General features: G+C 42.6%; 1 protein-coding gene across 3 annotated transcripts in view; it reads left to right on the top strand.

Annotated features, from left to right (window-relative positions):
- The first annotated feature begins 4,221 nt into the window (after positions 1–4,221).
- LOC126281729 (caspase-1-like) overlaps positions 4,222–26,373 on the top strand; it is a 161,569-nt gene continuing 139,417 nt past the window's right edge. Inside the window, exon 1 of one of the 3 annotated variants that reach the window (XM_049980916.1) lies at positions 4,222–4,388. The gene's annotated coding sequence lies outside the window, so the exon portion shown is untranslated. The remainder of the gene's footprint in view (positions 4,389–26,373) is intronic. The other 2 variants (XM_049980912.1, XM_049980925.1) reach the window with 2 other exon arrangements.

Here is a 26,373-nt window from a genome sequence, read left to right as displayed (position 1 = left end):
CGTACTTTCGCAGAAGAGTCAGTCAATATACTGCTTCCCCCTACGTACATCTTGCGAAAGCACCGTGAAGATAATATTAGAGCCCACACAGAGGCTTACTAACAATCGTTCTTTCCGTGAACCATACTCGACTGGAAGAGGAGGAGCAGGGAGCGGCACTCGTATACAAATCACACTCCGCCACACACCATAAGGTGGCTTCTGGAGTATATATGTGTTTTGTTTCCTTTCGTTAAATAGCACTGCAAGGCCGAAAATTTCAACCTCTCGTATTTCGTCAAAAGTATGGTTGCTGGAACTGCCATCCAAGCTGTCACCTAATGCAGTGCGTGAGTCATTAGTAATACTCTGAGCCTGCCTCCGAATGGCAAGGTCAAATTTGGTTTTGCAATTCCACCATGTACCTTTTCAGTGTTCTTAAAACATTTTCCTTCGCCTTTCACGTTAAAAATAAACCCTGAAACCTCGGAAATCGTTGTCTGTAGTTAACCAACTTCCCGTCTACAGCACTATTATGCACCCTCAGTACGCTTTGCGACAACTATCACGCATTCCACTCAGCGTGTAGCATACCACTCGTGTCCACTACCTGTTTCCTAAGGCTAGTAAACTGCTGTGGCATAAAGTTCTGCGATCATACTAACTCTTTGCACACGGCTTCCTTGCGCGTTGCTTGCTTTCTCTCTATATGTTCATTGAAGGTGTGATTAGCATTTGCATTGGCATCGAAGTTTTTCTGGAAGTTTTTCTGTGATTCTTGTGCACTTGTTTCACAAACTTGATGCTCTGAATTAAAATCTGCAGAATGAAACTGATAATAATGACATCACACTTGCAATTTACATTTTCATGTGGTCGTAATACGTAGTTGGCAATCTGTTTTTCAATGTCATATTTCACTTTGGATTTCAAGTTAGAGATTTCAGTTGAAATATGTGTTCATAAGTTATTAACTTCAGTTTTTGAATTTGCTTTGTCATTTTTCAATTAATCTCCGAAGCTGTTTACTGTATCCATTAAAGACAGAATAAAAAAAATTTCCCCCTCGGTACTGACATCGGGACACAGTTTCTCCTCTGTAGATTCCGTCTTTATGCGAGTATCTTAAGTACTCTTAGACACTGAATCACTCAACTTGAATGATGCTGCTTCGATCTTCGCTTGGTCTACCAGTCTCATATTAGGCAATTCTTCAGCAGTTTTTCCATTCTCATTAATACAAGTGCTATACATTCTAGGACTGAAAATTTCAGCACTTCTGAAGTCAGCTTTTACAAAGATCGATATCTTCACCCATACCGGGTGGCTAAGATAATACCTTTTCCTTACTCTTAGATTTTCTGTTCTGGGATTTTACAAAAATGCCCAGCAACAACAAAAAGCCCCTTTTCACTTAGCTTCTGTGTAACCGCACATTGCGATTACCTCAGACCCTGTCTCACTTCCTTTTCAACCACTGCTTTTCTTTCATGCCCCTCCACTCTTTTAACAGCCATGTGGTTTACGTATAATTTGTAAATAGCTTTCGTTCCCTGTATTTTGCTTGTGCTGCAATCAGAATTTGAAAGAGAGTGTTCCAGTAAACATTGTCAAAAGATTTCTTCAACTCTACAAATGCCATAACGTGGGTTTGCCTTTCCTTAACTTATCTTCTAAGATAAGTCGTAGGGCCAGTATTGTCTCGTGTATTCCTACATTTCTCTGGAATCCTAGCTGATTTTTCTCGAGATTGGCTTCTACCAGTTGTTCCACTCTTCTGTAAAGAATTCGTTTTAATATTTTGCAACCGTGTCTTATTAAACTGATAGTTCGATAATTTTCACACTTGTCAGCAACTGTTTTCTTTTTAATTAAAGGAAGTATATAAGTTCTTTAAGCTCTTTATTTGTTTGAGAGATAGTGATAGTTTATAACTAAATGAGATGGTAACATTTGTGTCAGTGTGGAAGAAAGTGGTTGTAATGTTCATGATTCAGAACTATAGTCATGAGTTAAATTAGCTTGTGATTTACGAAGAAAATAATCTCTCTGAACTATTAAAAAAACACATGGTAAATAAATTGCTGATATAGATCTTTCGTAAAACCGAAATGTCACATCAGACTTATCTTACAAGATAGGTTGATGAAAATCAAATCGACATTTGAGGATTGTAGATTAATAAATAGAGTTTGATTTAGTCTGCTGGGATACCCTTTCAAAATTTTTGAACTTATACAGAGTGGAAGATCATTTATAACTTGTGCAGAAAACAAACGTACGAAGTACTTGTCTCAGAAAATGCCAACAGAACTGGGACATTGTTTATAAGTTTACAAGAGCATCTCGATGGCTGAGGATCTTTTGTTAATATTTTATGTGTATTTCAAGAAAAATGTCAACTTAATATGTAATAAGAAAATGTAGTTCTACCGTGTTCAAAGCAGAAGCACATTTCCTGATTCCATATTAGGAAGTAAATGCCTACGAGGAAAGAGCTTCGTCCAATAAATGATTAATAGGCATTAATTACCTTGACTGATGATACAACTGAGTCAAAAATTTTTTTTAAGACTTGTCGAACACTTTTGATTTTGAGAACTGCGATATAGTCGTGCATAAGAAAAATATTAAGGAATAGTAGACACTACATGTTAATGATTGACAGAGTGCACCCATTCCATTTCGATCACATGCCAACAGACACACAGAATTTGTATCATCCAGATTTTCCGATCTGGATTATAGATAAATTATGGCAAGGTTCAGTTGGTTGTGTACAAATCAATAGTGCTCATTAACCTCTACAGAAATTAAAAGTAATTTACTCAGTGAGGCACCAGGGTAGAAAGCGTTAAGTATGTGGGATTCAGCTCATGAAACTGCGAAGCACACGCTACAGAACCAATTAAGTGCTGTAGATGAACTAAATTCACCGTACATATAATTACCGCTTTAGATATTTAAAAATTGAGGAAATAGTTTATCTGGCGTAATTCCGTTCTCTGATGAGTTACAGAACCATTTCCTGGAAAAAGTCAGCTACCAGACATAGCATTTTCGTATTACAGAAGCCTGATATTATCTGACGTTTGATCTTGTACAAAAAGACCTTGCTATTTTGACAGTTGCTTCAGAATAAATATATTTATGAGTTTTATCTCCCGTTATGAAAATATCTATTTTTCCCGCACATAGTACAACGCATAAAATAATACTAGAACCAACCTCTACAAAAAATGCATGGTGTTAACATTCGTACAGATGGGCGAGAGCCGGCCGGAGTGGCCGAGCGGTTCTAGGCGCTTCAGTTTGGAACCGCGTGACTGCTACGGTCGCAGGTTCGAATCCTGCCTCTGGCATGGATGTGTGTGATGTCCTTAGGTTACTTAGTTTTAAGTAGTTCTAAGTTCTAGGGGACTGATGACCACAGAAGTTAAGTCCCATAGTGCTCAGAGCCATTTGGACCATTTGATGGGCGGGAGCTATAAGGCAGCACATGTATTCAGCGACCTGCCAGAGCGCTTTACATGTATTACAGCTGGTGTGAAGTTTATGACTGCAATAAACAACTGTATTTGGTGCAGCTCATTATACTCTATTAAATATAGAAATTAATTGTTTAGATTATTTTATAATTAAATACTTGTGATATTTTAATAAAATATATTAATAAAACACAATTTTAAGTCATTTCATTGTATTTCAGTTCAATAAAACGTACGTTTTCAATTTCTTTCTACACCTCACCACTTCTTTCCACACCATACCACTTCGTGATCTTTGGAATACTAGAGTAACATAATAATGCTAATTTTTTACAACTGTCAGCACTGCGCCCGTATTTAAAAAGAAATTGATTTCGTCTAACAATCGATTTTTTCTCTTCGGGGGCCTGAAGACTGGACGGATGAAGAGGTGGTATCGTGTCCGGGAAAACCAATGAAAGGAGTTTTCGCAGTCTGGTTTTATCATTGAACGTCTCTGTCGAGTAAGGAAGTGACATTTATGTTCTGCCTATCAAACTTGCATTTCACCAAATATCGTGAAGAATGAGTGCGGGAATATTTTTGATTTACATACTTCATATTATCACGACCGGTATTTTGAATTTGTGTGACTTAGATAGCCTCTGCCCGCCGTTTCGCACACCACAGATAAGCTCTCCCGAGCGTTTGTACCCCGTCAACAGGAAGCTTCGCATCCGGAGTCAGCGTGCATTTTCTGTATTTCCAAGACGGGAACTTGAAATCTGCTGCCGTCTGATTCGCGAACCCGTCAGCCAATAATGAGTCGGGAACAAATGATACGTCATTCGCGGAACTCATGTCTCCTAGAATGAGATAACTTCTATCTTGTGCAAGTCGCAGCACCAGACACGGCCCAGACGCGACAGATCTCTTAACAACGTAAGTACAGTGCATATTCTCATTTCTTTTTCGCTTGTATTATTGGTTTTCTCAAACTTGCTGAATGTTTTCTTGTGTACAACTTAATCTTGTGTGTAGAATTACACTGACGACAAATTCCATTAGGAAAAATATGTTCTCCAGAATTGGAAAAGGTCACTAACATTCTTTTCTAGCAGAATATCAGTGAGTTTCTACATTAAGGCTTCCATGGGGGAAAAACGTCCTCCATTGACAGCAATACGTGTTTTCGTTTAGTTATCAGTCTTCTGACTGGATTTATGCGACCCACCAAGAATTCCTCTTCTGCGCGAACCATTTAAAAGTAGTATTTCCATCGTACGTCCTCAATTATTTATTTCACGCGCTCAGACATCTACCGGATGTATTCCAATCTCTGTGCTTCCCCTGCAGACCTTACCCTCGACAGTTCCCTCTAGACCTTAACAAATGTACTATCATGCTCCCTGTTTTTCATGTCAGTGGTTTCCATGTGTTCCTTTTTTTGCCGATTCTGCGGACAACCTAATAACCTGTCTTATAAGTCATCTGGTTTTCAATGTTATTCTGTAGCAACCCATCTCTAATACTTCGATTCTCTTCTTTTCCGATTTTTTCACAATCTTTGTTTCATTACCACACAATGCTGTGCTCCAAACGTTCACTCTCAGCAACTTCTTCCTCGATTTAAGGCCTATATTTCGTAGGAGTAGACGTCTCTTGGCTAGGAATACCATTCTTGCCAGTGCTAATCTACTTTTTATGTCCTCCTTGCTCCGCCCAATAAGGGTTCTGCCTAGGTAGCAGGATTCCTTGGCTTCGTTCATTGCACTTGCGATAGGAATGTCGTCAGCGAATGTTGTTGATATCGTTTACTTTGAATTTTATTCGGCTCTTGAAACCTCCTTTAATTTATTTTATTGCTTCTTCGATGTATAGACTGCGTCCCTGTTTACACACTTTTTAGCGCGAGTGCTTCGCTTTTGATGTTCCACCCTCGTTGTTCCTTGTGTATCATCAGTCTTTCACTGTAGCGTACCCTTATTTTTCTCTTAATTTCGAATATCCATTACCTTTGGCCACTATCGAATACTTTTTACAGGTCAACAGATCCTATGAAAGTATCTTGATTTTTCTTTAGTCTTGCTTCCGTTATCAACCACAAGGTCAGAACTACCTCTCTACTGCCTTTCCCTTCCGTAAAGCCAAACTGATCGTCATATAACAGATCTTCAATTTGCTTTTCCATTTCAATGTACATTATTCTCGTCAGCAACTTGGGTGCATGAACTGTTCAGCTGATTCTACGATAATTCTTGCACTTGTCTGCTGTTGCTGTTTTCGGAATTGCGTGGATGATATTTTTCTGAAAGTATGACGTTTTGTCTTATACATTATACAACTGTCAATTGGTTGCATGTCTCTCTCAGTGTTTTTCTTTAGAAATTTCGATGGAACGTTATATATCCCTTCTGTTTTATTTCATCTAAAGTATTCCAAAGGTGTTTTAAATTATAACTCGAATGCTGGACCCCTATAGTCCCCTTACCGAGACCAGTTTCTTCTTTTATCAAGTCATACAGGCCCTCATGGAGGCGTTCAGAGCACTCTTTCCACCTATCTGACTTTTCGTCTGCTTTTAACAGTGGAATGTCCATTGCATTCTTAGTGGTACCACCCTTACATTAAATTTCACCGAAGGTTTTGACTTCTCTGTATGATTAGACAGTCCTCCTGACGATTATTTCTATTTCGATTTACTCACATTTTTTCTGCACCCTTTAAGTCTCGGCTGCCACGTACTTGCTGTTTATTTCATTCCTAAGTGATTTATAATGCTGTATTCTTGTCTTTCAATGAACATTTTTGTACTTCATCTTTTCATCGACCTACAGAAGTATTTCTTCTGTTACACAAGATTTCTTCGGAGTTATATTCCCTGTATGTATGTTTGACTGTCCAACTGTGACTAGCCTTTTTAGAGATGTCCACGCCTCTTGAAGCGATCTGCGTACTGTGACATTCCATGTCGTAGTATCCACATCCTAAGTTAATTTCAACGCGTCTCATACTTTATCATTACTTTTGTCTTCCTTCCACACTGATTCTTCCGAACTACTATCTTGGACTTCAGTCTACTCTATTCCTACTGAATATCTAATCAGATTTACGACTTCATCAGAGTTTCGTGACGGGCAGGGTGCAGGTTTGTATTCTTCGTGGACAGTCATTTACAAGCACTGGGGAAATATTAGGTTGGACCACAAGTTCGTAGCGTTTTGGTTTTGCATGTTGGTATTCCATTTGCTACGGGTTTATTTGTCGATTGTCATTTTTTATTTGTAATTCGCTATTACTATTTGATTTTATATATTGTCATTTTGTCATCCCGAGATAACGAATGGAGCTGCGGACGCTAGAAAATGGTGTGCCAGATGGAGAAATTGAAACATTTCCGACATAATCTTCTGATGAGCTCACCCTGCAGGGGTGATATCAGCTCAGGCAGCCGGAAACATTTACACCATGTATGGTGATAATGCCATTGGACAGAGCACGGCGTTCTAGGCGCGCAGTCCGGAACTGTGCGACTGCTACGGTCGCAGGTTCGAATCCTGCTTCGGGCATGGATGTGTGTGATGTCCTTAGGTTAGTTAGGTTTAAGTAGTTCTAAGTTCTAAGGGACTAATGACCACAGCAGTTGAGTCCCATAGTGCTCAGAGCCATTTGAACCATTTTTGACAGAGCACGGCAGGAAAATGATTATCTCGTTGTAAGGAGGATCGTTTTGACGTTTGTGACTCGCCACGTCCAGGAAAATCTTCCGGGTTCGAAAAAGATCTTTTAAATGCATTAGTCCTCAATGATTCAAGTTAGTGTACTCGACAACTGGAAAATGTGATGAACTACGATCATTCCACCATCATGCGACATTTGCATGAAATGGGGAAGATTCAAAAGTCGGGTGAATGAGTACCGAATGCTCTAAACCAAAATCACAAAGCTGAGTGGGTGGCCATTTGTAATCTCTGCTTGCTCGTCATCAACTGACTCATGAACAACATCGACCATTCCTAGCCTGTATCCTTACTGGTGACTAGAAGTGATGTGTTTATGCTAACATAAGGAAAAGAAAGGAATGGTTGAGCCCAAACAAAGTTGTAACTCCTCGCACGAAGACCGGTATGAATCCCCAAAACTGTTATGCAGCTGGTAAAATAGCGACGGTGTGATGTACTATGAATTGCTTCCCCGAGGTGTAACCATCACTGCTGACATTTACTGTCAACAAATAGGACGTCTTTCAGATGCAGTCGAAGAACAACGACCAGGAAGGCAGCGCGATAACGCCCATCCGCACCCTGCTATCCTCACAAAAATCACTGTACAAGAACTGGATTGGAAAATCATTTCCCACCTACCTTGTTCATCTGATCTTGCACCCTCAGATTTTCACCTGTTCCACTCTCTATTGAAGAACCTTCAGGGAACTTGCTTTTTGGATAAAATGCGTTCCGAACAAGGCTCGACGAGTTCTTCACCTCCCAACCACATGATTCCTACAATCGTGAAATCTAAAAGTTGTTCGGGGTTGACAGACTGTTGTAAATAGTGAAGGAGAATCTATTATTGACGATTGAAGTCTCTGTCATGTGTGTCTGTTTTGTTTATTAAACTTATGGAAAAACGCTACGAACATATGCACCAACGTAATATCAGGTGTGCCTCAGGGAAGGCTTAGGTTTTATGTCGCATTCATCATTTACACGATCAACCGTAAATATGTGTAAAGAACCATTTTAGATTCATATCACACATTCATATGTAAATGTGTATACATAATAAACATTTTTTGTGTACAATGTTAATGCTGTGTATAAGGGTATTTTCGCAGATGTTGATGAGATTACCTATGTGGAAATACTGCCAGAAAAAAAAGAGATCATTTATGTCCTATTAGATCTCGATAAGGAACATAGTTTCGTCCCACGCATACTTTCGTCCAAGAAGTGTAAAACTCCTTGAACATGGTGTTTATTTTACAGCTCGGAGTATTTAGTGAGCAAAAAACTTTAGACCTATGGGACGAAATATACTGTTCACAATGTGCAAGAAGTAGTTCGTAAGATTCAGTATTTGCACCCACTATACAAGCGTTCCGATTAGAGACACTATTAACTTCTTAAAGACCAATTTCATTAAAATAAGAAATTAAACAATGCTGAAATACAGAACTGATGGAAATATTAGGACTTATCATACAATTGCTTCAAACAAAAAGACAAAATATATTTCCAACCAAACGGGATTGTCATGGGGACCTGTACAGCTGGAACACTGTGGTTATATCGGTAAACCACATGGAACGCGAATTTTGTTTTAGTAAATATAAGCAGACATCTGATAAAAGAGTAGCCTTTAATCAGCCAACAATCAACTGGGATTATTACTGTGAAACATTATTGAATGTCTTTTCTGGAAAGTACCTGGAATAGATGGTTCGGAATCCCACTCATAAGGGATATATTAGATCTACTGGCAACAATTAGACCCGACCTCTTTGAGGATGTCCATGTCGATTTTAACATCAACGACCATGAGACAGTTGTAACAACAATTATTACCAACTTACAATGGGCAAATAAAATAAGTAGAAATATTTATATGTTCAGTAAACTAGATAAAAAAGCAGTAGTGTGTTCTCTCATTGAGGAATCTGAAACATTTAGCTCAGCTCTGGAGCGTGTAGAGGAACAGAAGGTCAATTTTAAAAGAATATCTGCCGATGCACGAGATATATACAGGGTGGTCCATGGATAGTGACCGGGCCAAATATCTCAGGAAATAGGCAAGAAACGAAAAACCTGCAAAGAACGAAACTCGTCTAGCTTGAAGGGGGAACCAGATGGGGTTATGGTTGGCCCGCTAGATGGCGCTGCCATAGGTCAAACGGATATAAACGAAGTTTTTAAAAAAATAGGAAACCCTATTTTTGTTACATATTCGTGTAGAACGTAAAGAAATATGAATGTTTTAGTTGGAGCACTTTTTTCCCTTTGTGATAGATGGCGCTGTAATAGTAAGAAACGTTTAAGTACGTGGTTTCACGTAACATTCCACCAGTGCGGACGGTATTTGCTTCGTGGTACATTACCCGTGTTAAAATGGACCGTTTACCAATTGCGGAAAAGGTCGATATGTTGTTGATGTATGGCTACAGTGATCAAAGTGCCCAACGAGCGTTTGCTATGTATGCTGCTCTGTATCCTGAACGACATCATCCAACTGTCAAGGCCGTTCGCCAGGTAGTTACGTTATTTAACGAAACAGGAAGTGCTCAGCCACATGTGAAACGTCAACCACGACCTGCAACAAATGATGATGTCAAACTAGGTGTTTTAGCTGCTGTCGCGGCTAATCTGCACATCAGTAGCAGACAAATTGCCCGAGAATCGGAAATCTCATAAACGTCGGTGTTGAGAATGCTACATCAACATCGATTGCACCCGTACGATATTTCTATGCACCAGGAAGTGCGTGGCGACGACTTTGAACGTCATGTACAGTTCTGGCACTGGGCACAAGAGAAATTACGGGACGATGACAGATTTTTGCACGCGTTCTATTTAACAACGAAGCGCCATTCACTAACAGCGGTAACGTAAGCCGGCATAATATGCACTATTGGACAACGGAAAATCCACGATGACTGCGACAAGTGGAACATCAGCGACATTGGCGGGTTAATGCATGGTGCGGCATTATGGGGGAAAGATGATTGGCTCTCATTTTATCGATGGCAGTCTAAATGGGGCAATGTATGCCTATTTCCTACGTAATGCTCTACCGATGTTACTACAAGATGATTCACTGCATGACAGAATGGCGATGTACTCCCAACATGATGGATGTCCGGCGCATAGCTCGCGTGCGTTTGAAGCGGTACTGAATAGCATATTTCATGACAGGTGGATTGGTCGTCGAAGCGCCATACCATGGCCCGCACGTTCACCGGATCTGACGTCCGCGGATATCTTTCTGTGGGGAAAGTTGAAGGATATTTGCCATCGTGATCCAGCGACAACGCCTAACAACATGCGTGTGCGCATTGTTAATGCATAGCCGGCCGGTGTGGCCGTGCGGTTAAAGGCGCTTCAGTCTGGAACCGCGTGACCGCTACGGTCGCAGGTTCGAATCCTGCCTCGGGCATGGATGTGTGTGATGTCCTTAGGTTAGTTAGGTTTAATTAGTTCTAAGTTCTAGGCGACTGATGACCTCAGAAGTTAAGTCGCATAGTGCTCAGAGCCATTTGAACCATTTTGTTAATGCATGTGCGAACATTACGGAAGGCGAACTGCTCGCTGTTGAGAGGAATGTCGTTACACGTCTTGCCGAATGCATTGAGGTTGACGGATATCATTTTGAGCATTTATTGCATTAATGTGGCAATTACAGGTAATCACGCTGTAACAGCATGCGTTCTCAGAAATGATAAGTTCACAAAGGTACATGTATCACATTGGAACAATCGAAATAAAATGTTCAAACTTGCCTACGTTCTGTATTTTAATTTAAAAAACCTACCTGTTACCAACTGTTCTTCTAAAATTGTTAGCCATATGTTTGTGGCTATTACAGCGCCATTATCACAAAACGAAAAAAGTGGTCCAACTAAAACATTGATATTTCTTTACGTACTACACGGATATGCAATAAAAATGGGAGTTCCTATTTAAAAAAGTGCAGTTGATATCTATTTGACCTATGGCAGCGCCATCAAGCGGGCCAATCATAACGGCATCTGGTTTCCTTCTTGAAGCTAGACAAGTTTCGATCTCTGTAGTTTTTTCGTTTGACGCTTATTTCGTGAGATATTTGGCCCGGTCACGATCAATGGACCATCCTGTATATGTACTCGGTAGAATAGTTCATAATGGGAGGCTCCCTTTATAATATACAGTGATTGTAAAGAAACTTCTAAAAAAACAAATACTAATGCATAACAGGTGCACCAACAGACACCGTTGCATAGTGGGTGTAATAAGCAGCATAGGGCTATAGACAGATGGAGAATTAAACGCATTCGGCTGTCAAGACAGTAAAGAGTGAAGGCTGCGACGACTACCGGAGCAGGACACTGTCCAAAGACGTTCTACGAAACCCAAAACAAATTCTCGTCATATGTAAAGGCTGTCAGTGGCACCAACGTTAGTACCCAGCCACTTAGGGACGAGATAGGATCAGAAATTGAGGGTAGTAAAGCAAGGGAGTGCTCAACTTCATTTTCAAATGTTCCTTTACAAAAGAAAGTCCAGAAGCATTCCCAAGTTCAATTCTCGTATTACTGAAAGGATGTGTGAAACGGATGTTAGTGTCAGTGGCGTCTGATACTGTACCGAATTTTCGGCTGAGTTAGCCTCACTTTAAACCACAACATGTAAGTCGCTGGGTGTCTCCCGGGGAAGTGTGTTGAGGCCCTTGCTGTTAATGTTGTTTATTAATGACCTTCTGGACAATGCAAGTTAACACTAACCTCAGACATTTCTCATATGATGCAGTTATCTGTGTTGAAGTGCTGTCTGGAAGAACCTAATATTCAGTTAAATCGTGATGAGATTTCAAAGTGATGGAAATGTTGGCAACTTGCTTTAAAAGTTCAGAAACGTGACATTCGGCAGTTTATAAAATGGAAATTATAAATGTAGTGCGTCAAACTATAATATCAATGAGTCACAGGGTGGTTCAGGTCATACGAATGCCTCGGTGTAAAAGTCTGCAGGGATACGAAACGGCACGATCAGACAGTCATGGTCGTGGGTTAAGTAGGTGACAGAACGCGGTTCACTGGTGGAAATGCGGCCAGTCTACCAAGGAGGCTACGTAGCAGGCACTCGTGCTGCACATTCTAGAATATTGCTCCGCTTATGACCGGTACCAAATAGGAGGACTGGTACCCAAGCAATTCTATTGGTTCTACTTTATGTGGGACGTTGTCGAAATATCGCAGAACGTTTTTAGCGTTTCACGTTACAAAATGTCTTCTCAACGAGAAATAGCGAGAAGTCACTTCACAAAACACCAAGAGCACCACGTTGATGGTAGCTACTCGTCCCTCATCAGTCTATCCATTCATTTAGTCAAATTACTGTGTCATATAGGCCTTATAGTCTCATTTCTAGGCCGTAGCTTTTCATCAGTTACTCCATTTCCCGATCTGACCTTCAGCGTGCTTCAGTAAAAAGCACCTTCTGTTCCCCTCATGTTTATATTTTTCATCATACAACGAAATACCTTTAGTGTTTCATAATCTGATTCATTACCCTCAAGCTTCTCCTGATTTAATACGACTACATTCTATTAACTTTCTTACTTTTTTATGTTCTTCTTATGTCCGCTTTTCAAGACAGTATCTGTTCCGTTCAAACGGCTTAGGAAATCCTATGACGTCACTAACAGAACTACAGCACCACCGGTACAGCCCAGAGTTTCATGCAAATGGGTGTTGCATGTATGATTGCAAGTTTTGGGGGTTTCGGTAGTAAAAGCATATTTCAGGATTTCATCAATATATCTGCATTATATTCAGGTACTTCACAATTTTTCTAGCCATTGAGCATATATTGCCACAAATTGCATGATAGCACCTTTTACTTAAGCTTTTTCACGTGAATTACGCCAAACATCTAAAATACGAGAAATTTCGCATCTTTGTTGCAGTTTGTAAACTCAATAGAGTGCTCTAGTACCCTAGTTCGTCTCTGTAGATGTTGCTAGAAGTCAGTATACTCCATGCCAATAAATTTAAATAGAAAGGTGTCCTCCTGCTGTTAAGCGATGATGTATCGTATATGATGAAGACCAGAAAAACAATTAAAATATTTTACCCTAACTTACAGCACGTTACATATTTAGCGCGTGTTCTACGCCGCGTAGTTGGAGCTGTACGTCTAAAATATGAAAATGTGAATACGCTGATATCGTCCACACGCAACGTAAATAGGCGCACAAAATACGAAGGATTGATAATTCTGAGAGCATTAATTAAGTCAAATGCTGACTTGTTTTCTGTTGTAAATGTTCTTGAAAGCGCCTATCCGTGTTACCTCATCTAGAGATACACTGCCAGATTTACCTTTGGAGTCACAACTAATTCTAATAGATAGAGTACATGGAAAAATGTTCCTGTCTTTCATTGTAATAAGAGATCTTAAATTCCAGTAAATTTATTGAAGTTAGTATACGTGAGCTTCATTCTACTTAAAAGAAGCTTAAGTTACTGCCCCCTAATTGATTTTTTTCCAGTTTTAGGTCGTATACACTTTAGAAGCCACTCATGTAGCTTGCCTTAAAGACACGGAACTAGCATTCAAAAAAACTGATTTGAAACAAAACCTGAATTAGGTTACACCAAATCAAATTTTGTGCAATTTCCTATGGTAATAACGAAATTGGAATCCACAAGTAACGGGCAGGATGTTTGACAACTACTGAAGATTTTAACCAGCATGGTAAAGAAGAAAGAGTGATCTGTTCTTGATTATCAATTAGTAAAAATCGTCAATATCCCAGAATATCTCATTTATAAACATGGCCAATTTTGGAACTTTAAATCGGCCATCTTCAGTTTAGGAGCACCGTTTGGCTGAGGTGGAGGCGCAGCGAACAGCTGCGTTTGGTCACAACTGCAACTAAATTATTGAAGAGGCTGAAAAATCTATGCAATCGTCCTATGGAGAAGTGAGTGTTGCATCACAAAATAAGGTGACCAAAGTTATCGGATCAAATTCTGGTTTTGAGGTTTTTTTTTTGGGCGAAAATGAAGAAAACTTCCATCTTGACCTCACTTTGTGCGAAATTTTTTCACTTGTGTTTGCACCTGTCACTTACTGTGGCGTAGAAAGGTCTTTTTCTGTGTTCAATTATGTCCTATCTGATAAACACATGAGCCAAAGTGAAGAACATTTGGAGAAATTGGTTGTTGTGTCTTGTTTTAGAGCTGAATTTTGATACCGCATAATTTTATTGTTTTGCTGACTCTTGGTGCACTTTTAATGGCATGGTACTGCACGAATGTATGTACGTTTTACGACTGGACAGTTAATGAAGATCTGGGCTCTCACTATCGACAACCGACAAGTTTTTATTTCTTTTCCTCAGAACTTTACTTCTCTTTCTATTCTTATTAATTTCAGTTTCCTCTACTGTTTCTACATGTATATTGTGTTATACAGGGCGTAGTCTACAAATCAGTCTCGTTCTCTTTTTAACAATTTCTTCTCTTTCGTGTCGTGTTAGTTTTAGAACTAAAGTCTGGTTTGAGTACAAGCTGAGGATAACCACAAATTCTTCATTTTATCCCTAGTAGCTAGAATTCCAAAAAAATGTGCTCAGGAGTATTCCATATTTGTTTTCTAAAGGGAGAATCCGTATTGCATCAACAAAATTTCGGAAACCTGGGTTATTGTTTTATGAGGAGTTTGGTGTAACGGACCCATAGTCCACGGCGGCGCGTTGTAGAGTTCTTTCGATTTCTTACCCCGATTTACGTTGGTATCGGCAGGGTGTTTACAGTTCATATTACACACTGCTAGAGGCTGTACAGTACATTAAGTTTTACATAGAAACCCATGTCCGGAAATGTCACCCAACGACGCTAAATAGCGTCAAAGTTATAGGCACCGGCGCCTGTAAATGTATGTGTATATAGGGTGATTTCACTTCAGGATCATGAACAAGGGTAGCAGTATCAATTTGATGTAAAGGTACCTGTGCCGGAAACGAACGCTACTGTGAAACACCTCTATTAAACAAGCGCTCATAGCTGGTAAGGTGGACATTTTAGAGCCCGTGTTTACTGATCATTTTTTCTCGTTTTGGTCCATACCACCAGCTCAGCAAGTTGTCTACCCGATAATCTTAGCAAAAACAGTACCAATACATGTATTCCATCGTCAGAGGTGAGAGAACGGTTTCCGCTTATAACTTTCAATTCGTTCGTTTCAAGTACAGAGACGATTACTTCAAATTGATACATTTATCCAAAAAAGACTGTAACAATCATTACGGAATCGCCCTGTGTATACTAGTACATACATTTACAGGCTCCATAGCCTGTAACTTTGACGCTCTGCACAGTTAGTGGGGTGCCGTTTCCGGGCATGGGTTCCCACGATAAACTTGAGCTACAAAATCCCTCTACAGCCTCTAGAAACGTGTAAACATGAATTATGAAACACCTTGTGTATTGCACTGAAATTATCTGCTGATTAGTATAAACGTCGATGATATACTCTGGGTGTCTCGTTTGGGAACAAACTTGATTCATTTAGAGACGGGGCTTGCTTTTGACAACAATTTAATCTTCCCCCTCAAGTTTTAATTCAGCATTACTCGGTTCTGGCTAAGTTTCTTTTTCAGTAGTGTTAGCTGTGCCTTGTGGATAGATTAACTGATGATGAATAGGCCGATATGCATCTTGTACATGAGTTACAGATTGCAATGGAAGCGTACCACCAAGGCGCTATGCTCAACAGTGATGGCAACCGCATCGCCGTACTTTTCACCTACGGAGGTTGTTGCATTACTCTGAGCTTTGTGTTGTACACTACTGGCCATTAAAATTGCTACGCCACGAAGATGACGTGCTACAGACGCGAAATTTACCGACAGGGAGAAGATGCTGTGATATGCTGTGATATGCAAATGATTAGCTTTTCAGAGCATTCACACAAGGTTGGTGCCGGTGGCGACACCTTCAACGTGCTGACATGAGGAAAGTTTCCAACCGAGTTCTAATACACAAACACCAGTTGACCGGCTTTAGCTGGTGAAACGTTGTTGTGATGCCTCATGTAAGAAGGACAAATGCGTACCATCACGTTTCCGACTTTGATAAACGGCGATTACGGTTTATCGTATCGCGACATTGCTGCTCGCGTCGGTCGAGATCCAATGACTGTTAGCAGAACATGGAATCGGTGGGTTCACTAGGGTAATACGGAACGCCGTTCTGGATCCCAACGGCCTCGTATCACTAGCAGTCAAGATGACAGGCATCTTATCCGCATGGCTGTAACGGATCGTGCAGCCACGTCTCGATCCCTGAGTCAACACATGGGGACGTTTCCAAGACAACAACCTTCTGCAACAACAGTTGGACGACGTTGCCGCAGCATGGACTATCGGCTCGGAGACCATGGCTGCGGTTACCCTTGACGCTGCATCACAGACACGAGCGCCTGCGATGGTGTACTCAACGACGAACCTGGGAGCACGAATGGCAAAACGTAATTTTTTCGGATGAATCCACGGTTTGTTTACAGCATCATGTTGGTCGCATCCGTGTTTGGCGACATCGCGGTGAACGCACATTGGAAGCGTGTATTCATCATCGCCATACTGGCATATCAGCCAGCGTGATGGTATGTGGTGCCATTGGTTACACGTCTCGGTCACCTGTTGTTCGCATTGACGGCACTTTGAACAGTGGACGTTACATTTCAGATGTGTTACGACCCGTGGCTCTACCCTTCATTCTATCCCTGTGCAACCCTACATTTCAGCAGGATAATACACGACAACATGTTGCAGGTCCTGTATGGGCCTTTATGGATACAGAAAATGTCCGACTGCTGGCCTGGCCAGCACATTCTTCAGATCTCTCACCAATTGAAAACGTCTGGTCAATGGTGGAGCAACTGGCTCGTCATAATACACCAGCCACTACTCTTGATAAGGTGGGTTTACTGGGTACTGATTTCTCAGTATCTATGCACCCAAATTGCATGAAAATGTAATCACGTGTCAGTTCTAGTATAATATATTTGTCCAATGAATACCCGTTTATCATCTGCATTTCTTCTTGTAGCAATTTTAATGGCCAGTAGTGTATCTTTACCCAGCTGTTGGTTGCACAGCTAAATCGGACGATCCAGTACGTGGTTTCCCCTGATTGAACTTCTTTGGGAGCTGCCAGTAACATCCCCACTGCCCTCTGTCGCTATCAGAACGTAATCGCTCTTGGTCACTCTCGCCGTGTCGCTGACCTTTTGCCAGCTCTTGACTTCAGCCAGGTGTTCGATCGAGACTGCAATATGGGGTACCCTGACACTACCATTGAAGTCGTAATGCGTCTCCTTGGAGGCACACCCGTGTTCTCTACAATGGCTGCTTCACTCCTTCCATCTTGATCTGCCGTTCGGTGCATCAAGGTTGCCCACTCTTAGCACTGTTGTATGCTTTTCCCATGGAGCCACTGCTCCGGGGTCTCCGTTAACGACTGTCTGGGACGTCTCTGGCTGGCCATGTACTCAGTTGCACTGCTTGTGCGGACATCGTCATAATCATTCTTCGCAGCGGTGCAGAGGCCACGGAGTTACCACCCACGGCCTTAACGTCGGAAAATCTAGATGCTGGGCTTCCTGTGGACGGTGCTGTTACATTGCGTGCAGCTGCTACTGTCCGATGCTGAGGACTCGATTTCGTATGGGACCTGCGGCGCACGATTGCCCTCAACTGCCCGTGCCTAAACTATGAGCTGGGCTCGTAGATCATCGTTTATGCGCCTTCGATCTTCTGAAGCTGACACAGTATGTAAATCTATATTTGGCATCACGTATCCCCCACATGGTACAGACACTTCCTATTCGACCGTCTATGGCCCGCAACATGCTACCGGTACTAGGCTCGTATCTTCAAGATACAGTACGAAACTCTCACCCTCCCATCGTGCAGGAGCAGTTAAAGTCTGTATCATGCCCCTGACACAGCAACAGCCGTTTTCGTCAGCTCTCAGATGGCGCTGTGGCACCGTTGCACGGCTAGTCTGCACGGTACCTTATGGTCAATGGGAAGCGAGTATGCCGGTCACACCTTCACAGGATTCACATTGCAGACACCCTCTTGTACACCCTGTGAGGCACTGGACACGGTCACGCATAGCCTGGTGTGCAGATCGCCGATGGGTTTGTGGCTCTTGGTGCGACAGATGTTGTTCCTAGTTACCCGAAAGACTCCTCGTCATATACCTCCTCGCGTCGTCCTCTTTCTGGGATAGGTGTGCTTCCCGCAAGCGAAGACGAGCTCTGTGAAGTTGATTTGCGGACTCGCAGTTTACTACTTGTTTACTGACGGCGAGCAAAATATTCTTGATTTTTGGCACTTCCTTAGTGACCTCCATTTTGTAGATATCCGCAGGCTCAAATTCGGACAATTTTAATTTTTCTCGAGTTTCATCAGTATTGTCTCTCTAAATCCACCACAGAGTTCGGGTGTCACTACAACGAGGAGTTGATCCACGCCATTTCTACTCTTAGTCTTCCTTAATCCACCACAGAGTTGGGGTGTCACTGCAACGAGGAGTGGATCAACGCCATTTCTACTCTTAGTCTTCCTTAATCCACCACAGAGTTGGGGCGGCACTGCAATGAGGAGTTGATCCACGCCATTTCTACGCTTAGTCTTCCTTAATCCACCACAGAGTTGGGGTGTCACTGCAACGAGGAGTGGATCAACGCCATTTCTACTGTTAGTCTTTCTTAATCCACCACAGAGTTGGGGAGTCACTGCAACGAGGAGTTGATCCACGCCATTTCTACGCTTAGTCTTCCTTAATCCACCACAGAGTTGGGGTGTCACTGCAACGGGGAGTGCATCAACGCCATTTCTATTCTTAGTCTTCCTTAATCCACCACAGAGTTGGGGTGTCACTGCAACGAGGAGTGGATCAACACCATTTCTACTCTTAGTCTTCCTTAATCCACGACAGAGTTGTGGTAACACTGATACCAGGAGTTGATCCACACCATTTCTACTCTTAGTCTTCCTTAATCCACCACAGAGTTGGGGTGTCACTGCAACGGGGAGTGCATCAACGCCATTTCTATTCTTAGTCTTCCTTAATCCACCACAGAGTTGGGGTGTCACTGCAACGAGGAGTTGATCCACGCCATTTCTACTCTTAGCCTTCCTTAATCCACCATAGAGTAGGGGTCACAGCAACGAGGAGTTGATCAACGCCATTTATAGTCTTAGTCTTCCCTAATCAACCACAGAGTTTGGGTGTCACTGCAACGAGGAATTGATCCACGCCATTTCTACTCTTAGTCTTCCTTAATTCACCATAGAGTTGGGGTTTCACTGCAACGAGGAGTGGATCAACGCCATTTCTACTCTTAGTCTTCCTTAATCCACCACAGAGTTGGGGTCACAGCAACGAGGAGTTGATCAACGCCATTTCTACTCTTAGTGTTCCTTAATCCAGGTACAGAGTTTGGGTTTCACTGCAACGAGGAGTTGATCCACGCCATTTCTACTCTTAGTCTTCCTTAATCCACCATAGAGTTAGGGTATCACTGCAACGAGGACTGGATCAACGCCATTTCCACTCTTAGTCTTCCTTAATCCACCACAGAGTTGGGTGTCACTGCAACAAGGAGTTGATCCACGCCATTTCTACTCTTAGTCTTCCTTAATCCAGTACAGAGTTTGGGTGTCACTGCAACGAGGAGTTTATGCACGCCATTTCTACTCTTAGTCTTACTTAATCCACCACAGAGTTGGGGTGGCACTGCAATGAGGAGATGATCAACGCAATTTCGACTCTTAGTCTTCCTTAATCCACCACAGAGTTGTGGTAACACTGCTACCAGGAGTTGATCCACGTCATTTCTACTCTTAGTCTTCCTTAATCCACCACAGAGTTGGGGTCACAGCAACAAGGAGTTTATCAACGCCATTTCTACTCTTAGTCTTCCTTAATCCACCACAGAGTTGGGGTGGAACTGCAATGAGGAGATGATAAACGCCATTTCTACTCTTAGTCTTCCTTAATCCACCACAGAGTTGGAGTCACAGCAATGAGGAGTTGATCAACGCCATTTTACTCTTAGTCTTCCCTAATCCACCACAGAGTTGGGGTCACAGCAACAAGGAGTTTATCAACGCCATTTCTACTCTTAGTCTTCCCTAACCTACCACAGAGTTGGGGTCACAGCAACAAGGAGTTGATCCACGCCATTTCTAATCTTAGTCTTCCTTAATCCACCACAGAGTTGGGGTCTCACTACAACAAGGAGTTGATCCACGCCATTTCTACTCTTAGGTTTCCTTAATCAAAAACAGAGTTGGGGTCACAGCAACGAGGAGTGGATCAACGCCATTTCTACTCTAGTCCTCCTTAATCCACCGCAGAGTTGGGGTGTCACTGCAACGAGGAGTGGATCAACGCCATTTCTACTCTTAGTCTTCCTTAATCCACCACAGAGTTGTGGTAACACTGCTACCAGGGGTTGATCCACGTCATTTCTACACTTAGTCTTCCTTAATCCACCACAGAATTGGGTTATCACAGCAACCAGGAGTTGATCCACGCCATTTCTACTCTTAGTCTTCCTTAATCCACCACAGAGTTGGGGTGGCACTGCAATGAGGAGATGATCAACGCCATTTCTACTCTTAGTCTTCCTCAATCCACAACAGAGTTGGGGTCACAGCAACGAGGAGTTGGTCAACGCCATTTCTACTCTTAGTCTTCCGTAATCCACCACAGAGTTGGGGTCACAGCAACAAGGAGTTTATCAAAGCCATTTCTACTCTTAGTCTTCCTTAATCCACCACAGAGTTGGGGTGTCACTGCAATGACGAGTTGATCCACGCCATTAATACTCTTAGTCTTCCTTAACCCACCACGGAGTTGGGGTGTCATGCAACGAAGAGTTGATCCACGCCATTTCTACACTTAGTCTTACTTAATCCTCCACAGAGTTGGGGTTACATTGCAACGAGGAGTTGATAACACCATTTCTACTCTTAATCTTCCTTAATCCACCACAGAGTTGGGGTCACAGCAACGAGGAGTTGATCAACGCCATTTCTACTCTTAGTCTTCCTTAATCCAGTACAGTGTTCGGGTGTCACTGCAACGAGGAGTTGATCCACGCAAATTCTACTGTTAGTCTTCCTTAATCCACAACAGAGTTGGGGTCACAGCAATGAGGAGTTGATCAACGCCATTTCTACTCTTAGTCTTCCTTAATCCAGTACAGAGTTTGGGTGTCACTGCAACGAAGAGTGGATCATCGCCATTCCTACTCTCAGTCTTCCTTAATCCACAATAGAGTTGGGTTATCACTGCAACGAGGTGTTGATAACGACATTTCTACTCTTGGTCTTCCTTAATCCACCACAGAGTTGGTGTGTCACTGCAACAAGGATTAGATCAACGCCATTTCTACCCTTAGGCTTCCTGAATCCACCACAGAGTTGAGGTTACATTGCAACGAGGAGTTGATAACACCCTTTCTACCCTTAATCTTCCTTAATAAACCACAGAGTTGTGGTGTCACTGCAACCAGGAGTTGATCCACGCCATTTCTACTCTTAGGTTTCCTTAATCCAAAACAGAGTTGGGGTCACAGCAACGAGGAGTTGATCAACGCCATTTCTACTCTTAGTCTTCCCTAATCCACCACAGATTTTGGGTGTCACTGCAACGAGGAGTTGATCCACGTTATTTCTACTCTTAGGTTTCCTTAATCAACATCAGAGTTGGGGTCACAGCAACGAGGAGTTGATCAACGCCATTCCTACTCTTAGTCTTCCCTAATCCAACGCAGAGTTGGGGTGGCACTGCAACGAGAAGTTGATCCACGCCATTTCTACTCTTAGTCTTCCTTACTCCACCATATAGTTGGGGTATCACTGCAACGAGGAGTGGATGAACGCCATTTCTACTCTTAGTCTTCCTTAATCCACCACAGAGTTGGGGTGTCACTGCAACAAGGAGTTGATCCACGCCATTTCTACTCTTAGGTTTCCTTAATCCAAAACAGAATTGGGGTCACAGCAACGAGGAGTTGATCAACGCCATTTCTACTCTTAGTCTTCCCTAATCCACCACAGAATTTGGGTGGCACTGCAACGTGGAGTTGATCCACGCCATTTCTACTCTTAGTCTTCTTTAATCCAACATAGATTTGGGGTATCACTGCAACGAGGAGTGGATCAACGCCATTCCTACTCTTAGTCTTCCTTAATCCACCACAGAGTTGGGGTGTCACTGCAACAAGGAGTTGATCCACGCCATTTCTACTCTTAGGTTTCCTTAATCCACAACAGAGTTGGGGTCACAGCAACGAGGAGTTGATCAACGCCATTGCTACTCTTAGTCTTCCCTAATCCACCACAGAGTTTGGGTGTCACTGCAACGAGGAGTTGATCCACGCCATTTCTACGCTTAGTCTTCCTTAATCCACCATAGAGTTGGGGTGTCACTGCAACAAGGAGTCGATCCACGCCATTTCTACTCTTAGGTTTCCTTAATCCAAAACAGAGTTGGGGTCACATCAACGAGGAGATGATCAACGCCATTTCTACTCTTAGTCTTCCCTAATCCACCACAGAGTTTGGGTGGCACTGCAACGAGGAGTTGATCCACGCCATTTCAACTGTTAGTCTTCCTTAATCCACCATAGAGTTGGGGTATCACTGCAATGAGGAGTGGATCAACGCCATTTCTACTCTTAGGTTTCCTTAATCCAAAACAGAGTTGGTGTTACAGCAGCGAGGAGTTAATCAACACCATTTCTACACTTAGTCTTCCCTAATCCACCACGGAGTTTGGGTGTTACTGCAACAAGGAGTTGATCCACGCCTTTTCTACTCTTAGTCTTCCTTAATCCACCATAGAGTTGGGGTATCACTGCATCGTCGAGTGGATCAATGCCATTTCTACTCTTAGTCTTCCTTAATCCACCCCAGAGTTGGGATGTCACTGCAACAAGGAGTTGATCCACGCCATTTCTACTCTTAGGTTTCCTTAATCCAAAACAGAGTTGGGGTCACAGCAACGAGGAGTTGATCAACGCCATTGCTACTCTTAGTCTTCCTTAATCCACCACAGAGTTGGGGTGTCACTGCAACAAGGAGTTGATCCACGCCATTTCTACTCTTAGGTTTCCTTAATCCACAACAGAGTTGGGGTCACAGCAACGAGGAGTTGATCAACGCCATTGCTACTCTTAGTCTTCCCTAATCCACCACAGAGTTTGGGTGTCACTGCAACGAGGAGGTGATCCACGCCATTTCTACGCTTAGTCTTCCTTAATCCACCATAGAGTTGGGGTGTCACTGCAACAAGGAGTCGATCCACGCCATTTCTACTCTTAGGTTTCCTTAATCCAAAACAGAGTTGGGGTCACATCAACGAGGAGATGATCAACGCCATTTCTACTCTTAGTCTTCCCTAATCCACCACAGAGTTTGGGTGGCACTGCAACGAGGAGTTGATCCACGCCATTTCAACTGTTAGTCTTCCTTAATCCACCATAGAGTTGGGGTATCACTGCAATGAGGAGTGGATCAACGCCATTTCTACTCTTAGGTTTCCTTAATCCAAAACAGAGTTGGTGTTACAGCAGCGAGGAGTTAATCAACACCATTTCTACACTTAGTCTTCCCTAATCCACCACGGAGTTTGGGTGTTACTGCAACAAGGAGTTGATCCACGCCTTTTCTACTCTTAGTCTTCCTTAATCCACCATAGAGTTGGGGTATCACTGCATCGTCGAGTGGATCAATGCCATTTCTACTCTTAGTCTTCCTTAATCCACCCCAGAGTTGGGATGTCACTGCAACAAGGAGTTGATCCACGCCATTTCTACTCTTAGGTTTCCTTAATCCAAAACAGAGTTGGGGTCACAGCAACGAGGAGTAGATCAACGCCATTTATAGTCTTAGTCTTCCCTAATCAACCACAGAGTTTGGGTGTCACTGCAACGAGGAATTGATCCACGCCATTTCTACTCTTACTCTTCCTTAATTCACCATAGAGTTGCGGTTTCACTGCAACGAGGAGTGGATCAACGCCATTTCTACTCTTAGTCTTCCTTAATCAAAAACAGAGTTCGTGTGTCACTGCAACAAGGAGTTGATCCACGTCATTTCTACTCTTAGTCTTCCTTAATCCATCACAAAGTTGGTGTGTCACTGCAACAAGGAGTCGATCCACGCCATTTCAACTTTTAGGTTTCTTTTTTCCAAAACAGAGTTGGGGTCACAGCAACGAGGATTTGATCAACGCCATTTCCACTCTTAGTCTTCCTTAATCCACCACAGGGTTGGGGTTACATTGCAACGAGGAGCTGATAACACCATATCTACTCTCAATCTTCCTCAATCCACCCCAGAGTTGGGGTCACAGCAACGAGGGGTTGATCATCGCCATTCCTACTCTGAGTCTTCCTTAATCCACAACAGAGTTGGGTTATCACTGCAACGAGGTGTTGATAACGCCATTTCTACGCTTAATCTTCCTTAAACCTCCACAGAGTTGTGGTGTCACTGCAACGAGGAGTTAATCCACGCCATTTCTACTCCTGGTCTTCCTTAATCCACCACAGAGTTGGGGTGTCACTGCAACAAGGATAGGAAAAACGCCATTTATACCCTTAGGCTTCCTTAATCCATCACAGAGTTTGGGTGTCACTGCAAAGAGGATTTGATGCACGTCATCTCTACTCTTAGTCTTCATTAATCCACCACAGAGTTGGGGTTACATTGCAACGAGGAGTTGATAACACCCTTTTTACCCTTAATCTTCCTTAATAAACCACAGAGTTGGGGTCACAGCAACGAGGAGTTGATCAACGCCATTTCTACTCTTAGTCTTCCTTAGTCCACCATAGAGTTGGGGTATCACTGCAACGAGGAGTGGATCAACGCCATTTCTACTCTTAGTCTTCCTTAATCCACCACAAAGTTGGGGTGTCACTGCAACAAGGAGTCGATCCACGCCATTTCTACTCTTAGTCTTCCTTAATCCACCACAGAGTTGGGGTGGCACTGCAATGAGGAGATGATCAACGCCATTTCTACTCTTAGTCTTCCTCAATCCACAACAGAGTTGGGGTCACAGCAACGAGGAGTTGGTCAACGCCATTTCTACTCTTAGTCTTCCGTAATCCACCACAGAGTTGGGGTCACAGCAACAAGGAGTTTATCAAAGCCATTTCTACTCTTAGTCTTCCTTAATCCACCACAGAGTAGGGGTGTCACTGCAATGACGAGTTGATCCACGCCATTAATACTCTTAGTCTTCCTTAACCCACCACGGAGTTGGGGTGTCATGCAACGAAGAGTTGATCCACGCCATTTCTACACTTAGTCTTACTTAATCCACCACAGAGTTGGGGTTACATTGCAACGAGGAGTTGATAACACCATTTCTACTCTTAATCTTCCTTAATCCACCACAGAGTTGGGGTCACAGCAACGAGGAGTTGATCAACGCCATTTCTACTCTTAGTCTTCCTTAATCCAGTACAGTGTTCGGGTGTCACTGCAACGAGGAGTTGATCCACGCAAATTCTACTGTTAGTCTTCCTTAATCCACAACAGAGTTGGGGTCACAGCAATGAGGAGTTGATCAACGCCATTTCTACTCTTAGTCTTCCTTAATCCAGTACAGAGTTTGGGTGTCACCGCAACGAAGAGTGGATCATCGCTATTCCTACTCTCAGTCTTCCTTAATCCACAATAGAGTTGGATTATCACTGCAACGAGGTGTTGATAACGACATTTCTACTCTTGGTCTTCCTTAATCCACCACAGAGTTGGTGTGTCACTGCAACAAGGATTAGATCAACGCCATTTCTACCCTTAGGCTTCCTGAATCCACCACAGAGTTGAGGTTACATTGCAACGAGGAGTTGATAACACCCTTTCTACCCTTAATCTTCCTTAATAAACCACAGAGTTGTGGTGTCACTGCAACCAGGAGTTTATCCACGCCATTTCTACTCTTAGGTTTCCTTAATCCAAAACAGAGTTGGGGTCACAGCAACGAGGAGTTGATCAACGCCATTTCTACTCTTAGTCTTCCCTAATCCACCACAGATTTTGGGTGTCACTGCAACGAGGAGTTGATCCACGTTATTTCTACTCTTAGGTTTCCTTAATCAACATCAGAGTTGGGGTCACAGCAACG

The sequence above is a fragment of the Schistocerca gregaria genome, chromosome 1 (assembly GCF_023897955.1).
Source record: "Schistocerca gregaria isolate iqSchGreg1 chromosome 1, iqSchGreg1.2, whole genome shotgun sequence".
Taxonomy (NCBI): Eukaryota; Metazoa; Arthropoda; class Insecta; order Orthoptera; family Acrididae; genus Schistocerca; species Schistocerca gregaria.
The sequence above is the reverse complement of the archived record's forward strand: the minus strand, read 5'-3'. Positions and strand labels throughout refer to the sequence as shown.